At 57.5% G+C, this 6362-nt stretch overlaps 1 long non-coding RNA gene across 1 annotated transcript; it reads left to right on the top strand.

Moving 5' to 3' along the window:
- The first annotated feature begins 4365 nt into the window (after window positions 1–4365).
- On the top strand, window positions 4366–5131 carry LOC111148496. The gene is made up of 3 exons (XR_002640702.1): window positions 4366–4444; window positions 4728–4912; window positions 5072–5131. It is a non-coding gene; the product is annotated as an uncharacterized LOC111148496 (long non-coding RNA).
- The last annotated feature ends 1231 nt before the right edge of the window (window positions 5132–6362 follow it).

Genomic DNA, 6362 nt, shown 5'->3' with positions numbered 1-6362 from the left:
AAATAGTCTATTTTGGTGAATGTCTTGTGTACGTGGGAGGAATGTGTATGCGGCTGTCAGCAGGTGGACGGGTCTCCAACTGCCAGTTTGGTCTCACTGAGTCCCAGGTGGTTCACCTGTTCTTGCCTGTCCTATTTTGTACCCAAGGGAGTGTTGGGCTCTCCTGTTATCACCTGGATTTAAGTGTCCTGTCAGTGTCGCCACTTTTCTGTTTTAACCTCTGTTATTAGGTGTATACAGACATAAATTTATTGTGTTTTTTTATTTTAAAAAGGGTTATATATTTGAGAGAGAGTGCACAGTGGGGAGGGGCACAGGCAGAGGGACAGAGTCTCAGACTCTGTAAACAGTGTGGAGCCTGACACAGAACTCCATCTCAGGACCCTAAGAGCACGACCTGAGCTGAAACCAAGAGTCTGACGCTTAGCCGACTGAGCCACCTAGGTCCCCCAATCCCTTTTATCATTATAAAATGTTAGGATAGTTAGTGCATGGTGTATACTTTTCTTTCCTTTCACTTGACCTATCTATATCTTTACATTTATAGACCATTTCCTATGAAGAACGTAAGAATAGGTTTTGCCTCTTTAAATCACCTCTGACAATCTCTCTCTTTTGATTGGAATTTTAAGTCCCTATATAGTTAATGTGATTGTCAACATGATTGATTGAAATCCCACCATCTTGCTGATGGCTTTCTATTTTATCCTTGTTCCTCTCTCCTTCTTTGCTTACCATGTTTTGGGATTAATTAAATTCATTTACACATATATAACTATTCAGGAATACACATTTTATATATGGATATACATACATGTATTATGTGTGCTTACAGATAATGTGTGTTTAGGGTTCCATCCCATTCCCACTGTTGGCTTATCAGCTCTGCCACTTCTTCAGTGGCTCCTTTATGGCTAATACTAGGGACTCTGCACCTATCGCAGTATACTGCCTCGCATGTAAGGTAAGAACCTTACAACTTTATGGCAACTTCTATCCCCTCAACCCCATCCTCCAAATTATACTCTTCATAGCTTTACTTCTACACATGGTAAATTTTACATTTTGTTACTTTTGTTTTGTGCAATTAATTCCATTTTTCTTTCACAGCGTAATAGAGGGATACTTTATATACCATAAAACCCCCCATCGTGAATGTGCAGTTCAGTCATTCTTAGTAACTTCATGAAGTTGTGTGACCATCAGCACGATGCACTTCTGGGACATTCCCATCTCCCCAGATTCCCCTGGGCCTGTTTATGGTTCACGCCTGCGCCCTGCTGTAACCCTAGTGACATTTACTTCCTTCTGGTAAAATACAAAAACTTCGACCCAACATACGTGCTTTCCTCCCCCTCCGTCTTGCTGTACTTGCTGCAGTCATCACGTACGGAACGCATCTATATGTGTGGCAATCCCAACGAGAGGGCCCTGGGATGACTGCCTTCCCTGGGGAGCGGAAAGACTGGCTTGTGCACTGAACCCTGCCCACTGCTTGTTTGGGGAGTTAAGTCTGTTGCAACGGTCACATGGCTTATTTTCGTCGCCACAGCCACTCCTTGGCCACAGTTCACGTGGCCTGCAAACCCTAAGCTACCTACTCTCTGGCCATCTACAGGAAAACTTTGCCAACCCTTGCCTCCTACAACCTCGTGTCTTTTAAAGAAGAGAAGACATGGACAGAGGGAAAATGTGTATTTGTAGTGTCTGATGCTCGCTCACGTGTGCGGCATTTTCCACATTCTCTGTGTCCTCCCTGCGGACTCGAGTTAGCGTCCAGCAACCGCGCCTTTTCTTCAACGCTGCTGGTGTGGCAGACGCCCCAGCAATGGATTCTCCAGTCTTTACTCATTTGCGTATGCCTTCGTTTGCCTTTCTTTGTGCCAGATGGTTTGCTAGACCCAGACGCCTAGCTTCCCCGTGTTTTCCCTTCAGCACTATGAGGGTGTCCTTCTGGCCCCCGTGGCCCCCAGGGCACCAGGGGCTGATTGGGCCATCCTGCCCTTACTGTGTGGCTCTTGTTTCCCTTGTTGCTTTGAAAATTTTCCCCTCTCTCCTCCATTCAGACTGTGATGGGTCGGGTCTGGATCCCGCTGCCATGGCTTCCAGCCGCCTTCCTCCTCTCTCCCTCCCTGTCCCCACCCGTCCCCCCTCTCTCTCCCGGAGACCCAGGCCACTTGAGTGCTGATGGGCTGAATGTGCACAGCTCTCAGGCACTGCCACTTCCTTCAATCTTTATTCCTCTGTTCTCGAAATGGGTTAATTTCTATTAATTTACAAGTTTTACGATGCTTTCTCCAGGAGTGTCAGTTCTGCTACTGAGTCTCTGTAGTACATTTTCAACTCCAGAATTTCCATGTAGCCCTTTTACAATTTCTGTTTCTTTATGACAACCTCCCTTCGCTCAGCCACAGCATTTTCCATCTCGAGTCTTGAAGTCGGCGCCCGGTCCCTCCTCCCTGGGCGTTCGGAAACTTGCCTTGGGTGACCCTGTGCCCCAGAACAGATCGGATGCTCTTTTTGCTCCACACTCTTGTAAGTTCCGGCTGGATGCTGGACATTGTGGGGGAGCTGTCGCGGCGTCTTTGGATTCCGGCCCTCGGGGTGGTGAGTGTTGTTTCTCTGTGTGTGCTTAGTGACTCTCCTGGACTGGATCTGTGAAGGCCGCCTGGCCTGAGCTGCCCTCGTGCGGGCTCACTGCCACCCAGCCTGGCGTCACAGCCTGCCCAGCCCTGCACGTGCTCTCAGACCCAACATCCAGAATGGGGTGATGCGTGCACCAACACGGCGCAGGGATGGACACGCCTGGCCCCGCCCCGCCTCCGCCATCTGGGCTCTTGGCCCGCATGGCCCCCTGACTCGGCCTCTCTCTTCACAGTGTCCGGACGGCAGCTGCAGCCTGAGGAGCCGGAGGCCGAAACGGAAGACGACCCCTCAGTAAGTGAGGCCTGGAGGATACCTGCCCGCCCCGCGCAGCCCCGCTCAGACCCCAGGAGGCTGAGGGCCGCCTGCTTTCTCTCTGTTGCCAGGTGACCGAAGGGCCCGTGGACGAGATCATTCGGCCACGGCCACAGGGGTCCTCCCCCGTGTATGAATACGCAGCTGAGGGTACCAGCTTTGGACTCCCGGTAAGCTTGCGGGACAGAGACCCACGGGCCGAGGGGGCGTGCAGGTGTGGGGCCGTGGGTGGCCACGTCTCCTTCACCACTGTGTGAACAACTCCCTCCCGTTGGTGCAGCCACGCGGCCCTGACCTGCTGCCTACTAGGCCACGGTTATGCCCATTCTGCCATCCTCTCTGACTGTCCTGTGCCCGGAACCCCTCCCTTCAGCGGGCCAGGACGTGGCTGAGACTGTGCACGCGTGTGCACGTGTGGGAAAGAGAGGCTGTGCTCTGGATGTGTGCGTACGTGGGTTGTCCCTGGAGAGGGCCTGGGGACGGGTGGGAGCAGGACTATTTCCTAAAAGACAGGTTCTTGCTGTGTCTCCTTACCCTGCACACACAACCCCAGTCCTGGGGGTCTGCCCTGGAGGTGGGGGGTCAGCCCGGTCAGGCAGCGCCAGGGCAAAGAGTCACCCCCCTCTGCCCCGTCCCCCAAGCCATGAGATCAGCTCCCCTGGAAAACAGCACTGCTCTGGGGCCTCCTGGTCTCCTGAGTCCCTCCCGTGCCCGGGGCTTGGACAGGTGCATGACCTCTGGCCTCTGTGGCTGCAGGAGGACACACCCAGGCAGCGGGCTTCCTCGGGCTCTGGGGGACGGAGGTCCTGGTGGAAGCGAGATTCAGGGGACTCACGGACATTCTCCAGAATGAGTCGACCACAGGTGAGTGTGGCAGGACCTGAGGGTCAGAAAGGTGGTCTCTCTGCACGGGCCCCAGCTTGGGGGAGGCAGGGCTGGGGTGGAGCCAGGGAAGAGGCAAGGAGGCCAGGGATGGGCCTGTTGGGGAGGCGGGAGCTCCAGAGGATGGACAAGGCTTTGGCCACCGTGCAGGCAGGAGGCCCTCGGCTTCGCTCCCTGCGCCCGCTGGGCCTAGAGAGCAGCTCCCGCGAGCTGGCAGCTGGGGTGGAGATCAGAGGAGGCCGCCCCCGCCGGAGGTGGCTAGCAGCTGGCTCCCTCCGAGGCCCGGACACTACAGCCCCGGCCCTGGCTGGGGGCCCTAAGCTTGCCTCATGCCACCTGGAGGGTGCACAGGACTCTGAGGTCTCTGTGCTCAGGGAGGGTCGGCCCCCAGCTCTGAGGCCCATGGTGGCATAGGCAGAAGTGCACCACGGCCCTGATGTGCTTGTGCTCCGGTCTGTGCAGGAGGCGACAGAGGTGACGCTGACCACCGAGGTGGAAGCCGGAGCCAGCGGCTACAGCGTCACAGGGGGCGGGCACCAGGGCATTTTTGTGAAGCAGGTGCTGAAGGACTCGTCAGCGGCCAAGCTCTTCAGCCTGAGAGAAGGTGCCTCAACTGCCCCTCCCTGGGCCCCCCATGGTCTCCCTGAGGATGGAGGGACTCGGAGGAAAATGGGCCGTACCTGGTGCTCAGGACGGCCCTGCTGAGACGGCTTGGCCACCTCCAGGCCGGGGCTGCCACCGTGCAGGGCGGGGTGGCCTCCCACCCACGTGGGGCTCTGCGGAGGGGGTGCGGGGCTCCTGCTCTGGGGCCTGCCACCTGGCCCGGTGGACGCGTCTCTTGGGGTCGTGGCGAGACTGGGGACCAACCCGAGGCTCTGTCTGTCCAGGGGACCAGCTGCTCAGTGCCACCGTGTTCTTCGACAACATTAAGTATGAAGACGCTCTCAAAATCCTGCAGTACTCGGAGCCCTACAGGGTTCAGTTCCAAGTCAGACGGAAACGTCCCACCCCAGACGACGAGGACGCGGCCGCCAGGGGGGCTCAGCCTGGCACGAAGGACAGGGAGAAGCAGGTGAGGCACTGCAGCCCGGGAGGCCGAGCCCCACTGAGCTCCCCACCTGCAGGGCTGAGGCCGAGGTGGGGGTCCCACACCACCCTCTTGTCTCCCCTGAGCCCCGGGGCTCAGCTGTCTGGTCCCAGCACCTGCAAGTTCACGCTCCTTGTCTTTCAGGACAAAGATGTGGCCGACAGTTCCACAGAGACCCCCCCACAGACCCTGGAAGGAAGCGGAGACCAGGAGAGACTGCTCGCCAAGCCCAGGGGCGGCAGAGGCAGGCGGGCCCAGAAGGAGAGGCTATCCTGGCCCAAGTTCCAGTCCGTAACGAGCAAGTGCAGACCAGGACCGCGGAGGTCCCACAGTTCCTCCGAGGCCGATGCGCGCGGGGAAACCGCCAACGTATCCCCCAACAGCACAGACACGGAAGCCGCGCTCCCAGCGGAGGAGCAGGAGCCGAAGGCAGGACCGGACGGTCCGCGCAGGAAGAGGTTCCTGAGCCTGAGATTCAGGATGGGCTCAGGGAAGGGCCCGACGCTGGAGGAGCAGCCCAGCCGAGGGGGCCCGGGGGGAGCGCTCCAGGCCGGGGTCGGAGAGGAGGCCGGGTCCGGGGAGGACAGACAACAGGCCGCCCAGGCCACTGTGCTCAGCAGGACAGAGGACCGGATGGCAGAGGGACCGGAGGGGACACCTGCTCTGATGGCAGAGCTGCCCATAGAGCCTGGTACCCCCACCCTGGGAGCTCTGGGGGAAGGGGCCAGCGTGGCGTCCTGGGGCCGAAAACAAACAAAGGAGGCAAAGGACCAGGAGGACGCTGTGTCCGAGGGCAGGCCTGGGGCGAGCTCAGCCGCACACGGTGTGGACGACCGCAAACAGGCGGCCCGGGACACAGAAGTGGGGATTGCTGGATCCGCTGGGCAAGGCGAAGGAGATGCACGGGGCCTCCACGCAGATTTCCATATCCAAATCCAAAACTTACAAACACCCATGTTTAAAGTTTCCAAACAAAGAAAGCACGACCCAGAAGGAGGCCTAGCGCCGGTGCCAGACGACAAGAGGGGAAGGACCACGGAAGACAGGGAACGGGGACCTGAGCCGGCAGCTCCCAGGAAGCCCTCGGGGCACTTGCCACAAGGCGAGGTAGAAGGAGCAGAGGGAGCTGAGGCAGGTCACGCAGTAAGAGAGATGAAGGAGAGGGACAAAGACAAAGGAGGGAGGGAGGACAGGAGGACAGTGCTGAAGTTCAACATTGCCTCCTTTGGGTGGTCGCCCAGAAAAGAAGTGAGAGCTGCGTCGGAAAGACCCAAAAAGGACCTGGACCAGGAGAAAGGAGGAACGGGAACAGAGTGGACCCTGGAGACAGAAGACAAAGACACACTGGGAGAAAAACAAGAAGAAAAATTACACACCGAACGGGGACAGCCAACAGCAACAGAGGCACAAAGACAGAAGAAAGGGGAGGTGACCG

The sequence above is a fragment of the Enhydra lutris genome, unplaced genomic scaffold, assembly GCF_002288905.1.
Source record: "Enhydra lutris kenyoni isolate GAN:26980312 unplaced genomic scaffold, ASM228890v2 scaffoldscaffold20, whole genome shotgun sequence".
In the NCBI taxonomy this organism is placed as follows: Eukaryota; Metazoa; Chordata; class Mammalia; order Carnivora; family Mustelidae; genus Enhydra; species Enhydra lutris.
The sequence above is the reverse complement of the archived record's forward strand: the minus strand, read 5'-3'. Positions and strand labels throughout refer to the sequence as shown.